Below are 27,766 nucleotides of genomic sequence, written 5' to 3'. Positions count from 1 at the left end.
TATGTATATTTATTTACAATGAAAAATAATACCTAGTATTAAATAAAATCTATTTATTTACAGAGTTTTAAACCGAATAAAATCAAATAAAAACATAAATACGCTTCATACATTTTTTTTAATTTGATGAATACACAACAAACATTAAAAAAAAAGCTTATTGACTCATAATCTATTTTATTTAAAATCCTAATTTTATTAATATTCTTAACGATTAAAATAATTACAGTTTATGTTTTAATTAGAGCCGTACTATCCTCAACTGCGTAACTTAACAAAATTCCAACCGCGTAGGTTCTACGATGTAACATTTTAACTTTAAACTGGGTAATTTAGAAATTTGCAAGTTAATATCAGCCGTAGTTGCAGAAACATGCCGAGAAGATTATTCCAAAACCGTTGCTACCCCACGCTACCGGAAGTGGGGTTGTATTAATTAATTCATTCGCGAATTATGTATGTGACGTGTATAGGGAGATAGGGACGGTATCACTTAAAACTCGTCCCTATTTAATCCAAGGGACGATGACGGTATTTAATTCTCCATTTAAGCCTACCCACTACATACAAAGATTCTAGGCTAATTTGTTTTATGTGAATTTATTAACAAAAATTGAAATTTAAAAAGATAAAAGCTCCATAAAGATATTCTAAAACACTAGAGCTGGGAAAATGGGGTAATATGCAAAGTGACAACGTCGCGGGAGTTCATATTCAGTAATATTTTATAACGAAATCAGAAATATCTAGTGTTGGATGTCTTCGTTGTCGTCGTCGTAGCCGACGTTGGCAGGAAATCCGCCAGCAACGGGACTGTACTCTGTACTGCGGGCCAAACTCCGTGCAGGTCATAACAAACGCATCTGATGAACCGTGCCGCCCGTCTGCTGCATCGCAATCAGGCTTCGGAGGCCCCCCATCATCCCTTCACCCACCCGTTCTCTTCCATCCACATCGAAAGTTCGTTCCGCTGCAGAAACAAAGCTCCGGTCGGATGTGTATCATCATCTCGGCAAATTGCCGCGCAGTCGGGCCAAGTGTTATTAGGTTTTGCAGGAATTTCAGTGACGTAGGCCGCCGCGGTAGACTTTGTCTTTTCCTATATTCCTCGTATCGCATTCTCCGTCGCTATCCTCCCAATTCACCCGCAAAGCCTTCCAGTTTGGATGATTCAATTTGACCGAACCGACCTAATCCTTAATGAGGCGTGCCTACACAGACAAGGCGCTTCATTTGACAAGAACGACGCTAGGTCGGGAATACGAGATATAGTTTCATTCAAAGGGCGAACGCCGAAAAGGGAACGAATGAACAGCATTAGTGCGAGTTTTCAGCGGTTCAAAGGATGAGCGAAATTGACACGTAGCTAGCTTCGCTGAAACTTCAGCAATAATCAGCCGCTAACTTGGTACAGATCGAAATAGCGCATTGCGTTATCGTCAAATTTAATTTATTGAAAAATTCAATTTTTCTTAATAAATTCACGATTTTATTAATATCTATATTCTTGAATGCAATCTCAATGACATTATCTTATTCTGATATCTCAATTAATTTTAGAAATAATCGATCCATATGAATAAAATTATGTATATAAAATTGGTGGAGGAGCCGGGAAAATTCATCTCACCTAGTAGCTACTACAAAATTCCATTTGAAATAGAACTTGTTGTATTGATGTCTCTCCGCTCGAAAGCATACATGTTTAACGACAAGTATCTGGCGCTGTCGACGTCACGCTCTATAAAACAAAGCATTTCAATACAAAGAAATTGCCGAGTAATATTTAAATTCCGTTGATCATGGAACTTTTACTTTGATGTTGAGAGACCGTAAAGAGTCGTTACACACTTACAATGAAAGTTAGAGAAATCATAGGAAAAAATTAATTAGTAATTTTAATTCGCTACATTCGTATCCATGCCAACGATGATGGCTCGAATTTAATTTGAGTCTCATGTTCTCCCGTCTCCTCGCCTTGAAAGTCAATATTGTCTCAGCAGTTTGAGATTTCTCGCCGGATTAAAGTTTAGAGCGCTGTCGGTCGAATCACGAGACTCTGTTTGTCTTAAACTTTAAGATGAGGAAACGAAAACCTAACCGATGTGATACCGCGTCTTTTACTCAATAAAACGAATTAAATTATACATAAACCTTAGCTTCTCTTTGAACATTAATATCGGGCAATGTTTCAATAATGTTTACAGTATACGCATCCCGCTTACACAATCAATAATGCTTACATTCATTCCTATCTTGTTTACCATACATTCAATTTGCTTGATGTATTTCAGTGAATGTTCACAAGCGTGCAACGTGATGTAGTGTTCCGTTCCAATCCTTATCCGTGTTTGTAGCTTGCCTAGTTTCCCCTAGATCTGATCCAATAAATTTCCTTTCGTAATACGTAATTTAATAGTTTCCTTTCTGAACTGAATTTTGTGCTTTTGTTTGTCAAGTTAGGATATCTTACGATAGTAAATACGTGCGTTCTATTCATATTTATTTTTCGAAAATAACACGTTAGGGAAAGAAATTCTTTCGAAGTAATTCTTTCTTGGTCTATTAACTAAATGATAAATAATAGTTATTTATATTACAAGTGGGCTAGAAAGATAATTACAGTACGAGTGTGGAGAATTGCACGACGAGGTCGTAGACACGAGTACTGTAATTATGCTCTAGCCCACGTGTGATATACAGCATTTTATCTACGACTGCTAAAAATTACTAAAAAATCAATTTCTTTAACCCTTTGTGTCCCAAGAAGTCAAACATTTTGAAACTTTGTGACAGAATCAGACAGAATTAAAACGCTATCAAAATACACTCACAAGGGAAGTGTCACAACTGTGTCTCACCGATTTCGATGCAATTTGGTACAGTCATAGAATGGGCCAAAATAAGGTTCGCACATTTTTTTATACGTGCGGTAAAAGCCCCTGGGGCGAGTTATAGGGGTTGAAAGTTTGGAGAAAAAGTACGTTTTCACTTATATTTTGAAAACGAAAAGTGCTATCAAAATTTGGTAAATTGTAACTGATATTCATTTTAAAAGAGCTTTCTTTTGATGTGTCACACATATAGCAGAGGGTTAAAAAGGGCGAACTACCCCTATTTTTTTGGAATTATTTAAAAACCACCCTATCGATTTTGGCGGCATTAAGTATACTTCTAGTGCGTTCAAAAATATTAGTTAAGGGTTTTTTCCCATTCGCCCTAGATCAACCCCAGCGAAGTTACGGGGGTTAACATGTAAGCACTTTTCGTAAGAATGATGTGATAAAATTGTCAGGTATTTTGAAAATACTTTAAACAAAACCGTAAATTAGTCGCACAATAAAATGTTTAGTGTAAAATAAGGCATAATACACCATATAGGGGTTGTTGGGGTTATCCACCCCCTTAAAAATTAATTCTATCCCGGGCGTTATTTGTCGATTACGGCGAAATTTGGTACTGTGTTTGTTTTATATTTGAAGTAAAAATTTTTGAAAATGGTTATAAGGGTTACAAATTAGGGGTAGTTTTTTGTTTATACCTCGAAGATGAAAACTGCCATCGTAACTGTGGTATTGTTTTTTAAAAATCTATCTATCGATGTTCCACGAGGTAAACTACCCTCATTTTCTTTAAATAATAAATATAAAACTACTAGATAAATAAGATATTTTATTTATTTATGAGTTAAAAAGCAACTGACAAAAAAAATAGTTCAATATACCAAAGAAGTTTATTCTACATTACTAATTGACGTTTTTTATGTATTATATTAATTTTCAATATTAAATTTATTTTTATTCTACGTAGTGTTGGCAAAAATGAAAGTCGTGGAAAAAATGTTTTAAACATAAGGATTTTTTACACCATGCACATGTTATGACCGCTATATCCCCACAGATATCACACGTTGGCTTCTCACTCGAAAAGCAAACTTCCACGGGATTTTCAAAATGGTCTGGTCTCTCCTCTATATAGCCACTTGCAAACCATGCGTATTTAAAAACATTTATAAACCGAGGGGAAGCCAACTGGTTATGCGTCAACGATTGCAATTTTAATATGTTATCCCTCTGATGTAAATTGACATCATACTGGTAAAGAATAATCTGATCAGAGAATCTTCTAATAAAATTTTTCCATATTCTGAAACCAAATACATCTAGGGGCTGTATTTGACCTGTTGTCCCTGCAGGTATAGATAAATGTTTAAAATTAGTACCTGATGGAGTTATTTCACTAATAACTTCAGGACAATGGCCACTCCAAGAATCTAATAATAATAATGATTTAGAACCAGTATTTGGAAAATATACATTTTGGAGCCAATTTTTCATGTGTTCTGAAGTTAACTTTCCAGATTTTGATGCCAAAACGTATATATTGTCTGCTTTAAACATTGTATTTGCTACCCTCGGTCCAAAGCTGCCAGAGGGTTCTTTTAAAACAATAAAAAGTGGAGAAAGAAGTTTCCCATCAGCAGATATTACGGGTTGAATTGTGTAACTGTGCGTTGTAGATGACACCGACTGGACCACACTTTCTACGGTTTTAACTCCTAAATCGCTTAATGTTCTTCCCGAATGGAATTCCAAGTTAAAACCGCTCTGATCCGAATTGTAGGTGTTTTCAGGTCCATATATTTGGATTTGTAGCTTTGCCTCTTTAACGAAATCTTTTGCTAAAGTTTTTACTCGATCAACATTTCCAATTTGTTTTTGGGATAGAAATTTTGTTATTTTTCGGCTTACTAACCGATTTGCTTTCTTAAAACGTTGCACCCAGCTATGAGATGCTTTGAACAGTTGAGGAGATAAATTCTTTTCATTTCTAGCTTGTATAGCCCATCTGCGTATATCAATATCATGTAGTGGCAATTTATTATCTACGGCGGCTCTCGCTTGATTAATTACAAATTCGGTAATTTCTGCTAATTTTTCTTTGTATGTCCCTCTTTCTTCAATATATTTAGACCATCTGTGCAATTGGGTCTTTGACGTTACTTTTCGGTATTTGTTTTTTACGGTTTCTAGTTTCAAATAACCTTTCTTCCCACTTGTCCAGTAATTTACCGCCTCTAATTTGTACTCGTAGTCGATGTCATCCTTCAATGGACAATGAGCATCAGTATCTTCTACAAACCTGTCAGTTGTATCCTGGTCTTCAATAATTTGCTGACCGTCATTGATGCCATTGGATGAATCGAAAATTAATACAGTTTCGTCTTCAATTTGCATATTGTAGTCTTCCATACTTTCCATTAAAATACGCTGTATATTTTCTTTTAAACTAACTTCTGCTTCATTTACAGGAGTCTGGGGAATATTCATAACAGTAAAAACTGTCATTAGCAAATTTAAAACGTTTATTGGGTTTATTGTAACCATTGCTTCTGTCAGTTGCTCTGAAACTAAAATCTACCCACTGGGCACACGTTCTTTTATACTAGAAAAAACTATTTTGAGAAATGACCTTTAGCAAGCGGCACTAAAAAAACAAATATTGTGCCAAAATTTTTTTGGTAGGTGTATTTTTGGCAACATTATGTAGAATAAAAATAAACTAATAAACTAGGTATATAAAACAAACACAGTACCAAATTTCGCCGTAATCAACAAGTAATGCCCGGGATAGAATTAATTTTTAAGGGGGTGGTTAACCCCAACCACCCCTAAATGGTGTATTATGCCTTATTTTACATTAAACATTTTATTGTGCGACTAATTTACGGTTTTGTTAAAGTATTTTCAAAATACCTGACAATTTTATCACATCATTCTTACGAAAAGTGGTTACATGTTAACCCCCGTAACTTCGCTGGGGATGATCTAGAGCGAATGGGAAAAAACCCTTAACTAATATTTTTGAACGTGCTGGAAGTATACTTAATGCCGCCAAAATCGATAGGGTGGTTTTTAAATAATTCCAAAAAAATAGGGGTAGTTCGCCCTTCTTAACCCTCTGGTATATGTGTGATACATCAAAAGAAAGCTCTTTTAAAATGAATATCAGTTACAATTTACCAAATTTTGATAGCACTTTTCATTTTTAAAATATAAGTGAAAACGTACTTTTTCTCCAAACTTTCAACCCCTATAACTCGCCCCAGGGGCTTTTACCGCACGTATAAAAAAATGTACGAACCTTATTTTGGCCCATTCTATGACTGTACCAAATTGCATCGAAATCGGTGAGACACAGTTGTGACACTTCCCTTGTCAGTAAAGGCCTTTGGAATAAAATTTTAGCAAAATATGCAATCCCCCTATTTTAATATAGTCTAAGTGTCAAAAAAGATGCTAATTCAAAAATTCCTGGAAACCGTGTTTATTGAAATTAAGAAATAAAACTTATTTTAAATTGAAACTTGAAGCTTTCTGTTTAAATCGATGTATAACAATCGATGGGTTGAATTAAAAAAATATTGAGAAAAAGAATATTGAGTTAAAACTAACATTTTCGTATAACCTAAAAGTGTCAAAAAAGATGGTAATTTAAAAATTCCTGGAAGCCGTAATTATTGAAATTAAGGAATGAGACTTATTCTAAATTAAAGCTCAAAGCTTTCTTTTTAAAATGACGTATAATAATTGTTAGGTTAGATTGGAAAAATATTGACAAAAAACATGTTGAAACAAAACTTACATTTTCGTATAACCTAAGAGTGCCAAAAAAGATGCTAATTTAAAAATTCCTGGAAGCAGTATTTATTGAAATTAAGGAATGAGACTTATTCTATATTAAAGCTCAAAGCTTTCTCTTTAAAATTATGTATAATAATTGTTAGGTTGGATTGGAAAAATATTAAAAAAAACATGTTGAAACAAAACTAACATTTTCGTATAACCTAAAAGTGCCAAAAAAGATGCTAATTTAAAAATTCCTGGAAGCCATTTTTATTGAAATTAAGGAATAAAACTTATTTTAAATTAAAGCTCAAAGCTTTCTCTTTAAAATGATATATAATAATTGTTGGGTTGGATTGGAAAAATATAGAGAAAAAAAATGTTGAAACAAAACTTAGATTTTCGTATAACCTAAAAGTGTCAAAAAAGATGCTAATTTAAAAATTCCTGGAAGCCGTATTTATTGAAATTAAGGAATGAAACTTATTTTAAATTAAAGCTCAAAGCTTTCTCTTTAAAACGATGTATAAAAATTGTTGGGTTGGATTGGAAAAATATAGAGAAAAAAAAAGTTGAAATAAAACTTACATTTTCGTATAACCTAAGAGTGTCAAAAAAAATGCTATTTTAAAAATTCCTGGAAGCCATTTTTATTGAAATTAAGGAATAAAACTTATTTTTAATTAAAGCTCAAAGCTTTTTCTTTAAAACGATGTATAATAATTGTTGGGTTGGATTGGAAAAATATAGAGAAAAAAATGTTGAAACAAAACTTACATTTTCGAATAACCTAAAAATGTTAAAAAGATGCTAATTTAAAAATTCCTGTAAGCCGTATTTATTGAAATTAAGGAATGAAACTTATTTTAAATTAAAGCTCAAAGTTTTCTCTTTAACATGATGTATAATAATTGTTGGGTTGGATTGGAAAAATATTAAGAAAAAAAATGTTGAAACAACACTTACATTTAAAAGAGTCAAAAAAGATGCTAATTTAAAAATTCTTAGAAACCATGTTTATAGAAATTAAGGAATGAGACTTATTTTCAATTTAAGCTCAATGTTTTCTTTTTAAAATGATCTGTAATAATCACACCTAATAACCATTTATCAAAGAAATACCTACTTGAACAACAAAATTCAACAGCACCACTTTTCACTAAACTTCTAACCTCACATCTGGATGAATAAGTTTAAAGTGTACCTAAAAATCCTACAGTGCGGATTGCGACGTTTTTTATACAGATTATTTCTTGTATACACTTGTATAGTAGAAAGTACAGACAGCTCTAAATGCGCCGAATAGATAACTACAGTTTAAAATGAGTGTTTAAAATTATCGGTACTTTAAAGTACCGTCGGGACACAAAGGGTTAAAAAAGTCTATTTGACATTTATAAAAATATTTTGAAATGATTGTTGTCAATTTTGAATTGTCAGTTTCAATATGTTTACTCATCCGGAATAAGTGTTTTGAAATGTAAAAACATAACAATTAATGTTTATAATAAATAGTATTGTTTCTCTGTAAGTAGACAGCACTTTTTCTTTTGTATTGTCGCTCGTTTCAATAAATTAGGTTAAAAATGAGTTACGTAATGAAACCAGTGCGGTAATGAACTTCATTACGTCACTCAAATCACCTCAAATGAGTGCGGTAATGATGACTTATCCAAGCAGTCGTAGATAAAATGTTTTTAGTTAACAGAATGAAAAATAAGTTATATTATAAAAAAAACTTATTGTTATAGTTCAAAATCTGCTATTTTTGTAGAGAAGATGTTACCATTCTTTACCTAAATCTGTTTTTTGTCAAGAGGTAAACTCCTTTCTCCAGGAACCTTTTGTTGTGTAAGTGAATTAGGTTTATTTCTGTAACAGAAAAAGCCGAGACGTTTCGCTGAGAGAGAACGTTCTCCCTCTGCCAGGGGGTTTATGAATCCCTTTTGTCGCTAACGACGCACAGGAAGCTCGTGCTAGGTTCTGTTGTTATTATAATAAGCAAACAAGGAGCTCGCGTACCCATTTCCTGTTTCCTTCCGTGCTCGTATCTGTGCAACTTCCCTTCGAACTTCGGAGCGTTGCGAAACAAGCAACTTTTGTTGCCCGTACAATATCCCTACGTGTTTCACCGAAAGCGTGGCAAATTCGAGAGGATTTATATGTATAACCGGTATATTGCACAAACAATGCAGTATGTTCATAAAATGTCTCGACCTTATTATACCCTTAATCCCACCGAAATTCGGATCAATACAAACTCGAATTCTACTAAGGTTAAACAATGATAAAAAACAATAATAACTCAGTTAGTCAAGAAATTGCTTAACCAGGCTTAGCAAGTCGTCCATTATGAAAATTTAATCAGGACCTTGACAAGTATTTGCGAGAACGAGGCGAATGACGGCGGTCTTGGGTCTGTTCTTAGGAACGAACTTGATTAGATTCAGCGGCGTCTAACGAGCGGCGAAAACGGAACGTGAACGGTTCCCGCTCGTTTAACGAACAATTCCATTTGCGCCACTCACCTGCGACGACGGTCCGCAGCACATTAAGGACCCACTCACGACCGCGATAAACCCGTCCATTCACGCCCATCTTCCGGCAATGGAGACGACGACATCCTAGAAATGCATTGTCTTCGACCGTTAGGACGAGACAGGAAAGATCTATAAATGGATGAGAGAGATCCTTGTAGACGACATACCCAAGTAATACACTATTTTAAAGGAAATTTTCACCTATATTACATCGTAACTGTATTTTGGAATGATGCTTTTAGTTCTATTTCGCAATATAACCAAGTACAGTGTTAATTAATTGTCGTACCCGACGTCATCAAGTATGCAACCAATATCACAGTACTGGAATTGTAATACGTGATTTGCGTATGATGCGTATTTCACTGTGATATTGGTTGCATACTTGCAATGATGACTTCGGGTACGATAATTAATTAATACACTAAATTTAGTTATTAGCAATCGTGTTTGAAATCAATCCCAACAGATGAAATCGTATATTACATGTTGTATTTTGCGAATCATAAAAACTAACTGCTACTCCACGCCCCGTACATTATATCCATTGTTATGTAAATGAAAATGTATACCATGCAAATTTGAAGGTCTCGGAAAACGACGCGGGCCGCGACTCCTCGTCCTCTCATCTCTTTTCAACATCGCGTAGTCGACTATGTAACGAATTTCAATTACGTCTCCATTGTTGTTGAGTTTATGCGGGTACATACGCAGACGAAATTAAATATTGAACGTAGTACTATTTCTTTTGTGTTAGTTTATATTGTCCTAAATAAATTACCTATTAAAATACGTACAGGTATGAAACACAACTTAAAGTATCATTTAAGTACGAAGACTTTCACGACCCGTGTTAATTGAACTAAAACTAGAACTAACACCAGCACTATCACCAGTGTTGTTAAATACCTGGGAGATAACTTGAGAGGATTGACACCTATATCTTATCAGATTTCTTATTCTTATATCTTTTCTTTTTCATCTTGGCTATGAGGTTCGTGTATCGAGAGATAATCAAACAAGCGAACTAAACAGAAGGATCACACTCGTATGGGCAGCTTACGGGAAACTTAGAGACATCTTCAAGAGAAAAGGTGAAGAAAGGCTCTTTAACATTAACGGTACCCACTGCCAGGAGGGTTCAAGAAACGCAAAGATAGATGAAGAGGTCGATCCTGGGTGTAACTCTAAGGGACTACATACGAAATAAAGACCTATGAAGAAGAACTGGTGTAAATGATGTGGTCAATATTATGGCCCATCACGGACTATCACTATAACTAACACTATGGCAAAACTCTAATGTTTCTAGTTCTAGATCCACAGTTACTTCTAGTTTTAGTTCAATTAATATATCATTCTTGCCTTAAATTTGTGTTCTGAATCAATTAAATCTGTATAAATCCCGAAAATAGCCACTAAAGTCTCCTCTTACGAAAAGGTTTTCGGGGTGGTGGACAAAAGAGGGGTGCACAGGCGTTAATTCGTTAGGTAACTCACGTTCGCTCCGCAGGGGGCTTTTGTTATAGGTGGCGTTGTCCCTGCCATAACAATGCAAGTCACGTTCTCTCATTTTGCCGGTTTAAAATGAATAATTAAATTCGGCGTTCGGTTTTACTGCCCGCCGGGGCTCATCCGGAAAATAAACATAAACCCGGGGAATTTTCGCGTACACTCTACGAGCTGTAAGCATCTTTACGTTGGCTCCTCGTTTTTTTTTCCAGCTCTTTCTCTCGTTCCCCGGAGGCGCTTAATGCTCGCTAAGGTCGGTAGCTTAAGCGGGAACCCCTCGAAAAGCGGCGGTTTTCTCTTCTTCATTCGTTAGCATTTTTGGAGCATTGTCGGGATTTTTAAACGGATTAATTTTATAGCTCGCACGTATTTAATTAACTTCAAATATTTAATCGTAAAAAGGTCATAACAATTTAAATTTTATTTTCATTTCCTGAGGGATAAACGGCTTCACCTACATTCATTTCCATTCAATATTCGATTTTAATAAATTTGAATTGTAGCCGCAGGATAGCAAACGAGAAGGATTCAAAGAGTTGAAGAGATTGCAGTATCGGGTTGGTATCTGCCGGTGTCACATGTTTTGAAAAGTGAATCCATGCGGCTCGTAATGAAAACGATCGGGATTCCATCCCCCACAACGGGTCCTTGATCGATTGCGAGACCAGCGTCCCGTGAAACGTGCCAGTGGCGTGCGATCCCGATGAAAAATTATAGAAATAGCCGCGGCGATCAGCTGTTTGTCATCACGACATGCCAATGATTGATCACTACCGATTATTGGGGGGATGGTACCATCCTTGACTGTGAACAATTCCCGTGTACGCGTCGAAAGCCGACGTTGGAAGCGATGGTAAAACGGAAGTACGTGAGGGTTGGGTTGTTTCGTCCCTTTTCATCCCTTTTCATCACCCCTTTCGCTATCACCCCAAATAATAACAACAACACCTTTCACATCTCACTCATTCATGAATATTTCATCGTTTCGTACAATAATATTGTAATTTAATTGGTAAATTTCTATTTTATTTTAGATTTCATAACTCCACACTGGACGTAGTACTTCCTTATACCAGGAATTTCATACAGGATGCCCATTATGTATGGAATATAGTATATATCTTGGTACGTACCAACTTTATAAAAAAACATTTTATACAAAAGTGGTTTAATATTTTATTTGCCATAATAACACTTGACGTTTTTAAATGGCAATGTACAGATTACGGCAAATAAAATATTAAACAACTTTTGTAGAAAATGTTTTTTTATAAAGTCAACATTTACCGAGATATATACTATATTCCATACATAATGGACAACCTGTATATCACTAAACCTTGCAAATGTCATAATTTTAAAGAATTTTATGCACTAAAAATAGTTTTATTGCTATTGTATACAGTGGAACCTCGCTTAATGAGTACCTCTCATAACGAGTATTTCGCATAACGAGTAAAATAAATTGTCTCGCTTAACGATTGATATTTAGCATAACGAGTGACACGCATAGGGGTAGTCCCTTATTTTCTGAAGACGCACAGCTAAACCCGATACTTTCTAGTTCTAGGTCTAGTGTTGGTGTAAAACTAGAGATCATTCGGGTTTAGCCGTCCTAAGAGACGTACGCCTTTTCCTTCAGAACGTAGGAAAACGTGCAGCTGCGAAGTTAGTAGACTAGAAATGCAAACTCACACTAAGTTGAGGTTAGGCACTAATTTTGGTATTCAAGAACAGTTAGGGACTAATTAGTGACTAACTTTTTTCTAACTATAGGTTAAAGATTTAGGGAAAAGTGAGTAAAATTTGAGTGCGCAATCGCGAGCACTAATCTAACCCTAACTGTCATTTTGCTGTTGTCTTAATTCGTTTTTTATAGATTTGCTATCATAAATTCCGAAGAAAGCAGTTGTGATTACTCGCGTTTATTAGATTATCATTGTTAGTTGTGTTGTTTTTATAAATTTGATTGTTAGTTATTAGTTACGATTATTATAGTTTTGATTATTACTTATTCTTTCGTTATAAATTCATTCTTTACATCTATCAAAATGGATAATAGAATAGAATTATTATTAGTAGAATTTATTGAACACGCTGAAGATGTTTTTTGCCATGATCGTGCACCAAGGTAAGTAAACAACATAATTTATATACACATAAATAGCTAATACACATCATAAATTCGTTATTAGAATAATTTTAAGAGATGTCGGAAATCCTTTGGAGTCCTACCGCCAAAAAGAGTTGATGCAACGTTTTCGGTTTGGTCGTGACATAATCCAAAATATATTATTACCATTGGTTTACCCAAGAGACGTTGCTACAACAAATCGTGGCTTGCCAATTCCACAGATCATAAAACTTTGTACCGCTCTTCGGTTTTATGCAAGTGGAAGTTATCAGGTAATTATAAAAGACATCTTTTATAATTATAGTATAAAGGTAGAGGACAAGTTTAGCATATTATTACATCTTGTACTTACAGAGGATATGTGGGGATTTAGCGCACATCAGCCAGACATCCACTTGCCGAATAATAAATGAGGTGTCGGAATTACTGGCAAGAAATATTGGAAAATATGTGAATTTTCCAAGCAGTGAAGCCGAAAAAACCAACCTACGACGAAAATTTTTCGAAATTGGAGGTTTTCCTGGAGTTGTAGGGTGTGTTGACGGGACTCACATAGAAATTAAAAGTCCGGGAGGTACCAATGCCGAAATATTTAGAAACAGGAAGGGATTTATGTCCTTAAATGTTCAGGTCGTGGCTGGACCAACTTTGAAAATCTTTGATATTGTTATAAGATGGCCTGGGTCTGCACACGATAGCAGGATATTTAATAGCAGCGCTGTGGCTATGAAATTTGAATCGAAGCTATTAACTGGAATATTGTTGGGCGACAGTGCCTACCAGCAAAATCAATTTTTATATTCTCCCATTTTAAATCCACAGACACCACCTGAACAACGATATAATATAGCACATGTTCGTACCAGAAACGTTGTAGAAAGAACGTTTGGCGTTTGGAAAGGACGGTTTCGGTGCCTAACTGGGGCCTTACAATGTAACATAAAAAATGTAACAAGGATTATTGCTGCTACAGCAGTGTTGCATAATATTGCGCAGGATATTGGGGAAGAAATCCCCAATAATAATGAAATTCCGAATGAAGAACGTATTGTGTCAGTTCTTCCTGCCGTGGATCGTCGAAGAGGGAATATAATAAGGAACGCGTTCATACAAAGACATTTCATGTAATAATTTTTAGTTTGTGTACCTTTGTACCTTTCATAATATATTAATTTTGATTACATTTCCTTGACTTTCTAAATATATTTTTTTAAAGTCTCTAATTTTATTATTAAAGATGTTCTATACTATTATCGTTTCCATGTATTGTATTAGAAATAATAATGTAGAGGTAATGCAAAGATAAGTTTATTTAATTAAATTTATTACTTATTAAGTTACTTAAGTTGCTCCAATGTACGCTGTCATTCAAAAGAGACACACGTTAAGAAATAAATTAGAATTAGTAGAAAAATTTAACTTACAAAGGTTGTTTCAGCCATAGAATTATATTCTTCGGTAAGATTTTCCCAGGACTTTTTCTTTTTTGAAGTCGATACGCAATCTGACTTTTTGCATTCAATATCATTATATTTACCCACCAAATCTAACAAAATTATTTTTTCGTCCACGTTCATAAAGGTTCGTTTTGGTTCCATAACGTCAACAAAACGTCATCGATTGTTATGACGACTCATATTATGACGTTTTCCCTAATTGCACACTAACGTTAGTGACTCTCTATGAATACTAAACTTTAGGGAGAGTGACACTTAAATTCCACTAACCCTAAAGTTAGTAATATTTTAGGTTAGTGTTAGTTTAGGTTAAGTGTCACTTTAGTGACGTTTATGAATTTGGCCCTTAGTCTTCATTTTATTCCTTTCTATGGACTCACAACTTTTTTCACAATGTGTCAATGAAGTTGCAAAGCTTATTACACCTAACATGCCGGAGGTTATTTGAAAAGCTAATGTTTCCTGAAAATTTTTTGTTCAAATGGGGTTGTGACGGTATTTCTAGTGTAAATGAATACATGCAGCTATTTCATCCAGAAGCATCTTCTGAGGAAAGAAAGGAAGACAATCCGGAATATGCTAGTGACAGCATTTTTATGTTTCCACTCTTCCGCTTGAGCTGACTACAATCTTAAAGGAGTCGGGAGAGAAAGTCATGCAATGGGACAACCCACATCTATTTGTGTGGCTGTAAGCCCACTAAAATGTATGTTCTACTATATTGTTGCTCAATATTCTACATGCATGGATAAAATTCGTAGAATGCATCCTTAGTTTATAAAATACACTGTTGGAAATAATTCACGAGCACACCCTGTATAATCTGAACGCGTGTGTCTAGCGCAATAAAATTTTGTATGGAAGTAGTACTAAAGTAGTGTAACTTACTCTCATATGGAGAGCGGCATAACTCTGCTGGGAGGAGAAACATCAATAGCGAGAGTATCCCCCGTGAGCTTCGCGTACCATCGCTACACGACGTGGCATGGAGTGTATAAGTCGCTGTATTGTAGCGAGAGGGATGGCCAACCATGCCACCTCAACTCACCTCCATAGCTCCTCAACGTTAGCCAAGGAAGCCGGATAACGTAGAAGTTTCCGACCAGTCATGTCCCAAACATGTTCGATCGGATTCAGATGCGGAAACCGAGCTAGCCATGGAAGCATTCGTATATGGTGCTCTTCCACAAAGGTCTGTACAACACGCCCGATGTGCTGTCGTACGTTGTCGTGCATGTATAGCAGACCTGGGAGCCGCCGAACGTAGGGAAGCACAACGGACCGTAGCACCTCATCTACGTATCGTTGACCCGTCATGGTCTGCTGTACACGCAGCAGACGTGTACGTCCACCATATGTAATCGCACCCCATACCATAATGCTCGGTTGTCGGTGGATAGGGCGTTCTTGCACATACTGCTCGAGTAGACGATCACCACGGCTCCGACGAACTAAAATTCGCGCATCACCGGTGCTCAATTCGAATCTTGATGCGTCGGAAAACAAAATGTCCCTCTACTCGGCAACCTACTAATGCCTAGCGTAGACCCACTCGTGACGTATGCTGCGGTGCTCGGGTGTTACTGGAATCCGCTGTATCGCACGACGCGCTCGCAGTCCACTATCTACCAAACTACGCGAACTGTACGGCGGACAGTTCGCGTAGGGAGTGCGCCTTCCCATGCCGGTGGCAAAACAGCTCCAAGTTGTCTTGAGGAGGACACACACGACGCTAAAGCGCTGAGGACAAGAGCGCGATCCTCGTGTGCTGTGGACGCGCAGGGCCGTCCCGGCCGCGGCTGAAGGTACCTATGTCCTACCTCAGACCATTCTCGTCATGCCCGTTCCAATGCCAATAACGCCACATTAAAAACGACCGGTATTTTCCATCCACTTCGGTCTCCATAGCGACGGAATGTTCCACTTGGAAGGGTGGCTCAGACAACAATGCCGCGACGGAACAACTCGAAACTCCCTGAATAAACTCGTCTACAGTAAACCTTTGTGCTCCGCAAATATTATGGACTTATCTTCACGCGTTCAGATTATACAGGGTGTGCTCGTGACTTATTTCCAACAGTGTAGAATGGAGAAAACCAACTATACGAGTATTAATATACCGGGAATTTCATATAACTCGCAATATATGAATGCAGTTACCATAGTAACGAAACTGCTATGCACTTGCACTGTCTCACATAAAATGCAACATATAATAGCTTAATAGTACAGGCATTGGGTAGTTTTGCAAACGAAAAGTTTTGCTTGGAAAAAAGTAACGTCCTTATGATAACCCTGAGCTTTCGGTCGTCTTAAGAGACACACAGCTAAACGGAATGTTTCTAGTTCTAGGTCTAGTGTTAGTTCTAGTGATAGTGCTAGTGCAAAACTAGAACTAACACTAGACCGAGAACTAGAAACATTCGAATTTAGCCTCATGTCTCTCAAGACGGCTAAACCCGAATGATTTTAGTTCTAGGTCTTGTGTGTACTTGTTCGATACTTCTGGTTCTAGGTCTAGTGTTAGTTCTAGTTTTAATGCAATAAAAATATGGAATATAGTGATATCTTATACTAAGTAGCGCTACCTACCACTGCCACTAGAATTAATATTAGACTTAGAATGTTCAGCTAAACATTCAGGTTTAGCTGTTTTTATGAGACGTACGGCTAAATGGAATGTTTCTAGTTCTAGGTCTAGTGTTAGTTTTAGTGCTAGTGTTAATATAGTTTTATTTGTTATTCAACACTAGATGATTTTACCTTGATTATTCAAGATTATACTTGGTAGACGTATATGTCTAGAAGGTTGTGGTGGCCGCTATGGAAATCATATTACTTTAAAACCCCCATATCGAAACGCAAAGAAGATCGTGTACGTGGCACGTTCGTAATTGCACGGGAGTTTACCGAAGCGAGCAAACGGCTCGGATTCGTTTCTCGAAAAGTTTCCGGCATAGCGCGCGCCGGAAGCAATTTTAACGAGTCACCGATTCAGCCGGCTCTCTCTTATAATTTCGCACCCCCGAGACAATCAAACTTCCGCCCTCCTCTTCCGTTCTACTTTCGCAGCCGGCGTTAAAATCGGGAACGCGCGTCGCATCCGAAAGAAGAAGAAGAAGTCGGCGAAAAGAAAAATTGGAACGCGCCTCTGGAAAACTATCGACGTCTTCTGATGCCGTCCTCCCGGTTTGGTCGGCGCTCCTTTAATTTATATGCCCGGAGATGCGCCGCAGTAAAGTCGTTCCGGTCCGTCGAGTACAACGCGTCCCCTTTTTCCTCGTTCCCCTGCCGTCACAAAACTTCGCCAATTTTAAACGAACTTAAAATTGCAATCACACTTGTCCGTAACGGGCGTTACGGTTCGCCGAATTCGTACTTTCACGGAATCAATGGACCACTCGAATCGGACCGACTTTTTTTCTTTTTGTTCCGTCTACCCGCGGGTTAGAACCGGGTGGAAGGTGGGCAATTTGCATAATGTTTCCAAGTTTTCGCATTACGCTGTCCTATAATCTCTGAGAAACTACTTTAAACTGCCCCGAAGCTTCTCAACATTGCCAATTCGTTTCCTCAAATCTCAACCCTCTTGACAACTTGATGATCCCTTACTTTTAAGATAATCCCAAATTAAAAATCAATGAAAATATAAATTACCTATCTGTTTTGATTTTGGTTTTGCTTTTCCGACTGCTTACCGCAATGGAAGCAATTTTTCGCGAGTTCCCTTCCCATTTACCGGATTCTCGACGATCCCCTACAATCGATATCAGCTCTAATTTGCCTTTTCCCGTTTGAGAGCCTTTAAGGGCGAGCGGAGTCGGTGGTGGATGGGTAATTTGCATAATGTGTCCAACTTTTCGCATTAGACCTTCCTATAATCCACCGGAAATTGCCGGAATCTGGGGATCCAGAATTAAAAATGGCCCAAAATAGAGGAAAGCGATCTTTTCTCTCCCTTAGGAAAAATGACTTATTCTCCCTTTACTCCCAAGGTTCCAACGAACTTTAATTTGACGTTTGACACATCCATCTATTACACTCGATCAAGAAGAAACATTTATCTTATAAGTACGAAGGCTTTCATAGTCGGTGTTAATTGAACTAAAATTAGAACTTACAGCAGCATTATTTGCGTTTAGCCGTCTTGGAATGTTTCTAGTTTTAGGTTTAGTGTTAGTTTACGTCCAAACTTTAATCACATAACCATTCATCTAGGAACATCTTAGGATCGGATCATTATCGTTAACCGATGAATCATAGATGATATTCACCTACGGTGTACGATGCACACAAGTTCATTACCGTGGGCAATTAGGTCACGTTCACCCAACATTATGCAGATAATCTGGAGTTGCTTGGTAACTAGTCCTTTGGGAAACATAGTAGGATGCGTTAATCTATATGGTATTCTCTTCATTCAAGTATCGTTCATTAATTAATTAAAAATGGTGGATGCGCCGGATAATTAAATTAAAATTAAGCAACAAATAATATAATCTCCATTTAAATGTAGGTACAACTAGATAATTTGACCTCCATAGCACGTACCAATAACATAAATCATAACGACAATGTAAAGTGGTAGTAAACCGTTAGAATATATTCTAGAAGAGAGGTAAAGCCATCCTTGCTCGCGGCTGTTGTAATTACATAGCGTTAATGCCCGTTAATAAATAACGTGCCACAACGATGATTATGCGGTACAAAACGTTCCGAAATGTAACTACGTTTATCTCCATGTAATTAGTAGCGGGTTCTCTATAATAAATCAAATTACATTCTAGGCAACCTCCTCCTCCCACTCTTTGCTAGTTCATGAAACGGCAGTTAATTCGCTGAGATGTACGCCGAACGCGGTCACTCTGTGTTGCGTTCTATTACGCCTTATCCGGGTCGGTATCCCATGGGACAAATCGACTAGATGTGTATCGTTAGCGAGCTCGCGCGCCGAAACTATAACTGCCAAAGTTTTGTCCTCGTATACTTCTCTGATAACAATAAACGTAAATTATCACTCCCGGTACGGCGAGCTTTTCCCAAACTCGCCTCGTTGTTTCTTTTCGATCTCGTCGTTCTATATTAAAACGAGAGAATCAAAAGTTACAACATCTATACTCTATTTTTTAATTCGAAGGAGAAAAATGAAAAGTCACGTTTACACAATGTAATTTTGTCTTCAGACGCACGGCTAAACCTGAAACTTTCTAGTTCTCAGTCTAGTTTTATTTCTAGTTTTACACTAGCACTATCAAGAACTAACACAAGACCTAGAACTAGAATCATTCGGGTTTAGCCATCTTGAGAGACGTGCGGCTAAGCCCGAATGTTTCTAGTTCTAGGTCTAATGTTAGTCATAGAGACAGTGGTAAAAAAAAAGCTCATCAAAGGATCCACACAGGTAAGAAAATCATCAATTTAGTGAATTTGAATTAAGAAAATATAGCGTTAATGGTGAAGTGAAAAATGTAGCTATCATTTACATGTTAATAAAAGTGGAGTAGCTATTGTATTTACATTTAGTTGCGCTTATAGAATAGGCTTAAAAAGCTTAGCTGACTAGTCAACCCTAGTCGCGCAAAGTGGAAGAAGAGGAATTTTGTAATTGCTTTTATTTATCTCATATGCAGATAGCTTTTAATTTTGAAAAAGTGGAAGATATGCTAAGATCTGTTTTCATAATAGGACCAAACTCTTAATAGTTACCATATAGCCTTCCGTTAGACAAGACTATGATGCCTAGCTAACATTTGCTGTACTGTAACTAAATAGATCTTATAAAATACGACTTATAGAACTAGAAATATTCGGGTTTAGCCGCACGTCTCTCAAGACAGCTAAACCCGAATGATTCTAGTTGTAGGTCTTGTGTTAGTTCTAGTGATAGTGCTAGTGCAATTCTAGAATCAACACTAGACCGAGAACAAGAAACATTCGGATTTAGCCGCACGTCTCTCAAGACACCTAAACCCGAATGTTTCTAGTTTTCGGTCTAGTGTTAGTTCTAGTTTTACACTAGCACTATCACTAGAACTAACACAAGACCTACACTGTAAAAAATGGATGTAAAAATACATTATACTACATTAAACTACAAGATTGACTTATGAAATAATACATGAATTAATAACGTAATTTTCGAAATCTAGTTAATACCAAGTAAAATTACAGGAAATTAGTAAATTTACAAAATATTACATTTTTTTAATATGAATTATACAAACGAATGTAAACTGTAGGAAAAACCTGTAAATAAATGGAAAATCAAGTAAAACAATGTAAATGTATTTAATAAATTGGGAAATCATGTAATATTGTTAAAAATTACTATTACGAACATGTAAAATACGGGATGGCCCCACCACCAAATAAACCACTTCAATCGGTTCATTTAGTGTTTGTTTGTTTGGTGCCCTTTAGTACGTATACAGGTTGTACACAAAGTTTTTGTGTTCCAAGTTTGCCGTCTGTTAAAATTGTAAAAGTTTACACTTTTTCCACTATTCTTTTAATGCTTTTGTACTGTAAAACATTATAACAATGGTGGAAAAACTATTGGCTTTCATAATTTGGACATAAAACGAATTTGGATATGTAGAACTTCCATAATGACATTCATATTTTTACATTTATTTAAGCTTAAAATTATGTAAATGTACAGGGCTGAATAATGAATTATTACATAGCAGACGAACTACAATATTCATAGCACAAGTAATTTTACATATAAATATAGTCATTTTTACGTGTTAATACGTGTACATTACCTGGGTTTACTGGGTTAAGAAGTAAAATTACATCAATCACAAACGAAAAGTACAAACATAGAAATGGAAAATGCGCTTGTTTAGATAAGTATTTATTTTGCTATTACATACGTGTAACTTTTTACATGAATATCCATGGTAATAAATTACCAGTACTGGACCATGTAATTATTTTTTACTGTGTACAACTAGAATCATTCAGGTTTAGCTGTCTTGAGAGACGTACGGCTAAACCCGAATATTTCTAGTTCTATAAGTCGTATTTTATAAGATCTATTTAGTTACAGTACAGCAAATGTTAGCTAGCACTATCACTAGAACGCTAGTGAATGCTAGTGTAAAACTAGAACTAACACTAGACCGAAAACTAGAAACATTCGGGTTTAGCCGTCTTGAGAGACGTGCGGCTAAATCCGAATGTTTCTTGTTCTCGGTCTAGTGTTGATTCTAGAATTGCACTAGCACTATCACTAGAACGCTAGTGAATGCTAGTGTAAAACTAGAACTAACACTAGACCGAAAACTAGAAACATTCGGGTTTAGCCGTCTTGAGAGACATGCGGCTAAATGCGAATGTTTCTTGTTCTCGGTCTAGTGTTGATTCTAGAATTGCACTAGCGCTATCACTAGAACTAACACAAGATCTAGATCTTTTTCCCCTCCTCTGCGCAAAAAAAAAACACAAGATCTAGAACTAGAATCATTCGGGTTTAGCCATCTTGTGAGATGTGCGGCTAAATCCGAATGTTTCTAGTTCTAGTGTTAGTTCTAGTGGCAGTGGTGGGTTTAATTTTCTTTTCTAGTATAATTTTTGCTTAAAACTGACCAATAGCAACCCTTCTTTTTGGCGCTTCAATTTGAAAACACTCCTCCGAATTAAAAAAATAGAATATAGAAAATTATAAGTCCTTTCTTCACAACTATTGCTTTCACCGTATTTAATCAAAATTATAAATAAGTTATTTTATCTTAAGAGAAACCCAACGGAGCTCAATTCATCTTGTCAAATGAACATAATCCGTAATAATATCTTTGTGATGATGGGATATCCGATTATTCACCTAGGTAATTAGCTGCCAGGTAATCATAAATCATGGGCTACGTCTGTATGATGTCGTGCGGTTTCTCATGGGGGATGGATTCCGTGTCTTAAGATAATCTCGAAGGTACATGACAGACAGATCGTCAATAACGACAATCGTATTCATCCTCATTCAACGCTTTGTTAAAGCAATATCTACTAAATTGATGAAAACAAATAAAATTGTGATAAAGCTACGAAAAGATTTTTGTATTGTGGGAACAATCTTTGTAAAGCAAATAAGCCTAGTTTTACTGCTACCATTTCTTGACCCGAATACCCAACGTAGGTTCGCTTCTTGTGAAATGGGAAAAAGCCATCGAAGAAAAAAATGGAAATTCGTGCCTTCGCACGCAGATAAAAGGGTATCCTGGGAAAGAGGAGGGAAAATGTCCCGGAGAGAAAGAAGTAAGGACATGTAGTCCCCCGGGACGTTGGAGCATTCTTATGCGCGGCCGTTCGCGACGTTGTTTATGGATTATGAGCCATAATGGGAATTTATTTCCTTCCGTAGGATTTTTATGTCGGTCTTTTGCAACCGAGCTCAATAATAAACGGAAATATCGATTCACACAATAAAAAGAAAATTTATTTAAAAAGATTACTAAAGCGAATTTTTTTAACATACAATATCGAACATGAAGTTTCAGCGTTTTTTCCTTTTAGTACAACATATAAGGGTTTACGGCACAATCATCTGTCGACGTCTCAACGAAGAGCGCTGATGGTTGCAATCGTCCCCGAGCGCCGAGCGATGGCGCTGGCAGCACCCGCCGTCGTTACGCTCCCGTTCATTAATTGTGGCAATCAAGGGCCGTTTCGCGATTGGCCCCCATGTCGGGAAAATTGATTCGGAGATTGTGTGCCCTCGTTTCCCCATTTCGAGGAGAAAATTTACATACCCCTGACCGATTTCCTCCTTCCAACCGGTGCACTCCACTCCTGTTTTGTCGTTTTTTCTTCATGAGTTGCTCATTCCGAAAAACCTCTACAGATTTTATGGCCGCGATAGTGCCAGTTGACTATCACGCCATCGTAAGATTTTACAACATCGTTAAAAGATATCGTTTTCAAACGATGGACAGAAGCCATTATAGTTTTTATTCGATCATAAGTTAATTATCTCGCGTTAGAGTCTCTAACGAACATTCTCAGCGTTTAACGAGCGATTTTGTATTCATAACTTATAGATTACTTTATAGGTCGTTAACTGTATTATTAAACGAAGCTGCTGAAATCAAGGAAAACGGAATATTGCTTTCGAAAAGATCAATTAAACGAAATGAAATAAATTATGACTATGTGCGGAGGAAGCAGAGATAGTTGAGCATGTTTTATGCCACTGCCCTGCCGTTAACCGTATCAGCTAAGCTTATTAAAAATGAATACAAGTTTCAATTTACCAAATTTTGATAGCACTTTCCCTTTTTGAAATATGTACAGGTGTCCCGTTAAGCGTACGGAGCGGCTGTATCTCAACAACGGTAAGGTCTAGAGGTTTGGGAAAAAAATCCTTATAAGCAAAGTGGGCAAGAGAAATAGCTGGAAATTATTTTGAAGTTCGTAATTCGACCGCTAGGGGGCGTAACTGCCATAGAGAAACATAAAATTCCCGCTATCTCAGAAAGTTAGACGATGAGCTATAACTTTGACAACATCATTTAGTAGCTTGGATAATACCGCATCGCTTTTGTTTTGCGATATTTCTCATATCTGTCATAATAAGGGAGGGGGAGGCCAATGCGTTTTAAAATGTTTACATTTTAATATCTCCAGGACGATTCAACCGATTTTAATATTTTTGGTCTTGTTTGAAAGAGCATTTCATGCTCTTTTAAAAGATACATTCAGTAAGACCGCTTGGTTTAAAACAAATATGCTAGAGGGCGCTATCTGCAGCGGTTACATATTTTTGTGATTTTTGACAAAAAGTTAAATAGAACGGTACTATTTACTTCACAGACCATTAATCACCATAAAATTTGCTAAATATTAGTGAAAACCGCATCTCGATATCTCCATCCATTCACGAATTATAAAAGAAAATGTTAAAAATTCGTATATCTTAATTGGATCAAGTTACCTTAGGAAATAAATAAGAGAGAATAAAAAATCCAAAATACTGAAAATTGCTTGCAGAAGGCTGGAAACTGCTACCAAAAAACAAAAACTGCTTCTAAAATACTGAAAAGTGCTTGCAGAAGTCTAGAAACTGTTACCAAAAGACAAAACTGTTTTCAAACGACAAAAACTGCTTCCAAAATATTGAAAAGTGTTTGCAGAAAGCTAGAAACTGCTACCAAAACAGAGAAACTGCTTCCAAAAGAAAAAAACTGCTTCCAAAATAATGAAATATGCTTCCAGAAGGCTAGAAACTACTACTAAAGGACAAAAACTGCTTTCAAAATACTGAAAAGTACTTGCAGAAGTTTAGAAACTGTTAGCAAAAGACAGTAACTGCTTCTAAAATACTGAGAAATGCCTGCAGAAGACTAGAAATTGCTACCAAACGACAGAAACTATAACTGCTAACAAAAGACAAAAACTGCTTCCAAGGTATTGAAAAGTACCTGCAGAAGACTAGAAATTTCTACCAAAAGACAGAAACTGATTCCAAAATATTGCGAAGTGCCTGCAGAAGACTAGAAACTGCTACCAAAAGATAGAAATTGCTTTCAAAATACTGAAATGTGCTTGCAGAAGGCTAGAAACTACTACCAAAAGACAGAAACTGTTTCCAAAAGACAAGAACTGACCCCAAAATACTGAATAGTGCTTACAGAAGGCTAGAAACTACTACTAAAAAACAAAAACTGCTTCTAAAATACTGAAAAGTGCCTGCAAAAGTTTAGAAACTGTTACCAAAAGACAAAAACTGTTTCTAAAAGACAAAAACTGCTTCCAAAATACTGAAAAGTGCTTGTGGAAGACTAGGAACTGCTATTAAAAGACAAAAACTGCGTGCAAAATACTAAAAAATGCTTGCAGAAGGCTAGAAATAATAAAACAAAATAAACCAAAACACTTAGAATAACTTAAATTTTTGGCAAAAATAACTTGCTAATGTACGAAATGCCTTCCATAAACCTCGATGCATTTATTTAATCTAGTTTCGACGAAAAAAAAGCGCAGCTTAAGTCTCGGCCCTGGACACGTTTCTACTGGTATTTAATGTTTTGTCATATTTTCCCTGGTTATTGGTTTTTCTTGAAAAGTCAGGTCGTTTAGTCTACCCAATAGATAAAGGGGTGACAACAATGTGGGTTTTGCTCGAACCAAGAATGCATATTATGCAAGTTTACATCAGCTTGCTTTACATAGCATTTGTGATAAAAGGTTTGGATTTGCCCAAATATTTTAAAAGTCAATGTTACCATAATCGGTATCTGTTAAGGCCTGATGTAAAACAACGTGGTGGAGATATTATTCTCTTGAGAAATCTTGTGGACAATTGTTTTCGGAGATTGCGCACCAATGTGATTTACGAATTCATAGAGATGTCTGAATGGGCTACACGTTGCCAGTTTTCCGTAATCGCTAAGTCAATCTTAAAAACACTTCTAGAAAAAAATGTCTTTCTTTGTCGTAATTGCATTGCACATTTTTGCCATGCAGTTGCATCGTATTCAAAACATTGAAAATAAATCATCATACGCTCTATCATACGCTTCTGCGTTAGTAAATGACATGTTTATAGTTACCATGGTTATGTGATTTGTTTTTGTCGATGAAGTAACTGGATCCGATTGATGGCACTCGAGTTTTTAACATTTTCTTCTATAACTCGAGAACGGGTGGCGATATCGAGATGCGGTTTTCACTAAAATTTAGCAAATTTTAAGGTGACTAAGGGTCTGTGAAGTAAGTAGTATCGTTCCATTTAACTTTTCTTCAAAAATCACAAAAATATGTAATCGCTGCAGATAACGCCCTCTAGTTCATTTGTTTTAAAGCAAACGGTCTTACTGAAAATATCTTTAAAAAGAGCATAGAATGCTCTTTCAAACAACACCGAAAATATTCAAATCGGTTGAATGGTCTAGGAGATATTAAAATGTAAACATATGAAAACGCATTGGCCTCCCCCTCCCTTATTATGACAAATATGAGAAATATCGCTAAACAAAAGCGATGCGGTATTATCCAAGCTATTAAATGATGTTGTCAAAGTTGTAGCTCATCGTCTAAGTTTCTGAGATAGCGGGAACTTTATGTTTCTCAATGGCAGTTACGCCCCCTGGCGGTTGAATTACGAACTTCAAAATAATTTCCAGCTATTTCTCTTGGTCACTTTGCTTATAAGGATTTTTTTCCCAAACCTCTAGGCCTTAACGTTCTAGAGATACAGCCGCTCCGTACGCTTAACGGGACACCCTGTATATGCAAAAATGTATTTTTTCCCCAAACTTTCAACCCCTAAAACTCGGCTCAGGGGTTTTTACCGCACGTATAAAAAAATACGTAAACCTTATTTTGATCCATTCTATGGCTGTACCAAATTTCATCAAAATCGGTGTTACTTCCCTATAGTAAGTGATGCAAATGGATTAATCCTAAAAGTTTTGTAAAAGTGACACATCTCGTTTTTAAACAAAATATGAAAACACGTTCTCTACAAACCGAGAGCAGTTTATTTTATTTCTTTTTCCCCCCACATTTCATATTATGGTGTCACTGAAATATGGAGGAAATATTTTCGTATTTGCGTCAAATAAATGTTTTGTAAAACTTTTTAAATATATTCTTTCAATACTTGTAAGGATTTAAACGATGAGTTTCGAATACTAGTTACGATGAAGATTAAAATCAATGGTGATTACAAAAATGCACAATGTAATCCAGCTTTGCCAGTAAATTACGAATGGGTAGGGTTCATTTTATCTTTCCGCCGGCTGGGAACGCTGACGTGCCGTGATTGATTTCGTTGGAGCCGGCGAGAGGTAGCAAATTATTTTGCGCTATTCTCGTGGTGTTTCTGATGCGAGATTAAAAAAATATCGCCGCGTTCAATTATAAGGATTTTTTCGTTTCCCATAGCAACCAGTGCAATTACCGGTGATAAATGGTAAAATAATTCATTTTTAAATTGGATATTTGATGAAAACTTTGCCGGTTCGGTTACGAATTTCTACTTTATTCTTGGAATTTTCCGAGATGGAAATTCTTTTATCTGCAACCGTTTTCATTATAATATAATATACTGCAATTTAAAGATTTTCTTCTGTATTTCGTCACATTGCCTAACAGAGTTTCCTTCACAATATAATTACAACTTTCATCTTCCTCCGAGATGATTTATGAAGTTCTGCGACATTAAAAAAGCTGTGCTGATGGACAGACATCCCATTTATCATTCTCCCCACCCAAAATTATTATTGACCAACGCACTAGCAATAAAAAGATCTTTAAAAAGCTTCTCATCCTAAAACATTAGAGTACATCTAACGCCAACATTACAGCCGATTATGTGCACCTTCACCGTGTAATAGCTCCGTTACACTATTTTCTCAGAATGTTTCTCCTGCGGCAAAACACCGTGATAAAAGGAGTGTCCCTTTCATTGGTCGTTACTACGCCCGAGGAATATCTCTATAAATGGCGATGTTGGCCGCGTTAGTGTGTAGAATGGATAGCGGAGTACGCTCGAAA

The 27,766-nt window shown here is 36.4% G+C and overlaps 1 protein-coding gene and 1 long non-coding RNA gene across 2 annotated transcripts in view; one reads left to right on the top strand and one right to left on the bottom strand.

Moving 5' to 3' along the window:
* The window catches only part of LOC111424956 (mind bomb 1), a 275,668-nt gene that overhangs the window by 92,966 nt on the left and 154,936 nt on the right, over nucleotides 1–27,766 (bottom strand). The gene's annotated exons all lie outside the window — the stretch shown is intronic.
* On the top strand, nucleotides 13,035–13,995 carry LOC111421649 (uncharacterized). Its single transcript, XR_011640782.1, has 2 exons — nucleotides 13,035–13,084; nucleotides 13,167–13,995. It is a non-coding gene; the product is annotated as an uncharacterized lncRNA (long non-coding RNA).

Source organism: Onthophagus taurus, chromosome 6, assembly GCF_036711975.1.
Source record: "Onthophagus taurus isolate NC chromosome 6, IU_Otau_3.0, whole genome shotgun sequence".
In the NCBI taxonomy this organism is placed as follows: Eukaryota; Metazoa; Arthropoda; class Insecta; order Coleoptera; family Scarabaeidae; genus Onthophagus; species Onthophagus taurus.
This window is presented reverse-complemented; position numbering and strand designations above follow the sequence as displayed.